A 2,669-nucleotide genomic window follows, 5' to 3' on the forward strand; every position below is an offset into this window, starting at 1 on the left:
TATATATATATATATATATATATATATACCACATCTTCTTTATCCATCTGGAACAAATTAGTGAGCAGCTAGTTATGAAAATCTATTATACAGGAAAATAAGTGGTAAGACATTTACACTTAATAGCATAAGAGCATAGATTGTGGTTATTTGATTACTGTTAGACAACACTACAAACAAGATAAGTGCGGGTCAGTAACTATTTTGATTATAAATAATAAATAGGTAATTATAATGAGCACTGTTAAGCATTATAATGAGAAAAAGTAGTGATACCTTATGGTTTATGAAAAGGGGACTTAGTAGAAGCCTGAACTTATGAGATAATTATATAAGGTCATTGGAATTAGCCTAAGTGCTTTCCTACAGCACAAGCCTTGCTCCAATTTTATAAGAAAATGCCAAGTAAACAAAAACCAAATTAATTTTAAAATAGGTAATGTGAAAATTGAAGAAGTCAAAACTTAAGTATCAACTCCTATCATATATTTTAATGTAAATACAGAGGTATTACATTATTGAAAATATTGACAAATTGGCAATTAAATTATTTAAAGATAATGCAGGTTTTATATAATCAATTTGCACAAAGCATTAGATGTTATCTTGGCCAAATGTCATTCAAGGGTTTATGCCACTCTCTAATTTCATAAATAAAAAATTGGCAAGTAAACAAAAAATACATTAAAAAGATAAAGTTATAGCACCACACCATATATTTTCAAAATTGTAATAATAGAAATATTATGTTTTAGAGAATATTGATAATTCAATTATTTAGATATGTTCTATTATTTAAAATTAATCTTTCAAGAAAATATTTAAATACACTTCTAAGATAAACTTTGAGAAGCTATAGTCCATGTTATATAAAAGCATTACAGTTAAAATATAACTTCTGGGGCTTCCCTGGTGGCGCAGTCGTTGAGAGTCCGCCTACTGATGCAGGTGACACGGGTTCGTGCCCCAGTCTGGGAGGATCCCACATGCCACGGAGTGGCTGGGCCCGTGAGCCATGGCCACTGAGCCTGCGCGTCTGGAGCCTGTGCTCCACAATGGGAGAGGCCACAACAGTGAGAGGCCCATGTACAGCCAAATATATATATATATACAACTTCTGTTTTTAGCAGCATTTTATTTTGTTTAACCTAAAATAAAGTTAAAATATTAATTAAAACACAATACTGTAAAATAGACTCAGTTTAATTTCACTTGTGACCCTTAATTAGCATGGTGTATTGGGTTAAGATCTAGAGTTCCAGAGACAAAATGTCTTGGTTCAGATCTGAGCTAAGTCACTTTCTGGCTGTGTGGCCCTATGCAAGTTCCTTAGCCTTTCTGTGCTTTATGATTATTGTATGTAAAATTGTTTAAGAAATAGTACTTTCCTTAAAACTGTTGAGAGTACTAAAAGGCAATGAATATAAAGAAGTTAGTCTAATACAATAAAATGGAATTAATTGTGTTTCTTACTATTAAGCACAAAAAATAAATGGGCTAACATTAACTGTATACAAAACCAAACGGTGGTTGCAAGTAGCATTTTTTAAAATTTGTCTAGATAATATAATTTAGTGAAAATTGGAATGAATTACTATCAAGGAAACTTGGGACCAATAGCTGTGAACTTGCCATTATATCACCTATTTTGAGATAAAATAACCAGATAAAGGAGAAAGTTTCATTTTTAATGAACGACTATGTCTTCAAGATTTACCCTCTCAAACACCTTTTATTTATTTTCCGTTTAGCAGCACATTTTATGTTTTTAATACAATTTCTAGGAACATTGTAGTAAATATTATTTGATTGAGATTTAAACTTTTCCTGAAGTCATTTACTATTGTTATTATGAATTATCACTAATTGAATGCTTACCAAATGCTTACCACTTTTCTAAGTGCTTTATATATGCTATTTCATTGAATAAGCAATTTTAAAACGTGGGAATTATCTTTGTCTTAGAGATCAGAATATTGAGCCTCTGAAATCATAATAAATATGTTAAAGGCCACACAGTCTAGTAGGTGAGCCAGGTTTGGAGTCAGGGCTTTTTGTCTCCAATGCCCTTTTCATGTGTACACACCAGACACATTCAATGATGGGACAAAGAAGGATGCAGTCTGCATTTTGTCATTAGCTGTAAATTTAATCCAACATTATTGACAATTAATTTTTAGACATATATATGAAGGCTATTTTGAATGGATATATCCAAATAGTAAATATATATTAGCATGTGAGCAAATTATTTTTTTCTCCTTCTGTAAAGTCAGAGACTATGTGTCAAATATTGAAAACAGTTTTGATGTGGAAATTTCTAGCCCTATAAGAAAAAAATTAAAACATTTTCTTCTGCTTTTTTCCTGGTATTCCAGGAAATAGAGAGAAACTTTTTTTTCTCTTCCAAGTGTTGTTCCCTATAATTGTTTTCTATATTTTAATATAAAAATATTAAATATAGAGATGATGGCAGCTTCTCCATCAAAAATAGCTTAAATGAGAGTGATGCTAACAATAAAGTTATAAAAATCAGAAAGGGAAACAAAAACACTTCTATTTCTATAGTCCTGCTGAGATCCCAAAATGGATTTCAGATAAGGCCAAAATGATGTCAGGTTAAGAAGGAAATATTTACTGACTTTGGTAAACTTTTAACCTATAGAATA

This window comes from Aethalodelphis obliquidens, unplaced genomic scaffold, assembly GCF_003676395.1.
Source record: "Aethalodelphis obliquidens isolate GAN/ISIS:26980383/991018 unplaced genomic scaffold, ASM367639v1 scaffold76, whole genome shotgun sequence".
Taxonomy (NCBI): Eukaryota; Metazoa; Chordata; class Mammalia; order Artiodactyla; family Delphinidae; genus Aethalodelphis; species Aethalodelphis obliquidens.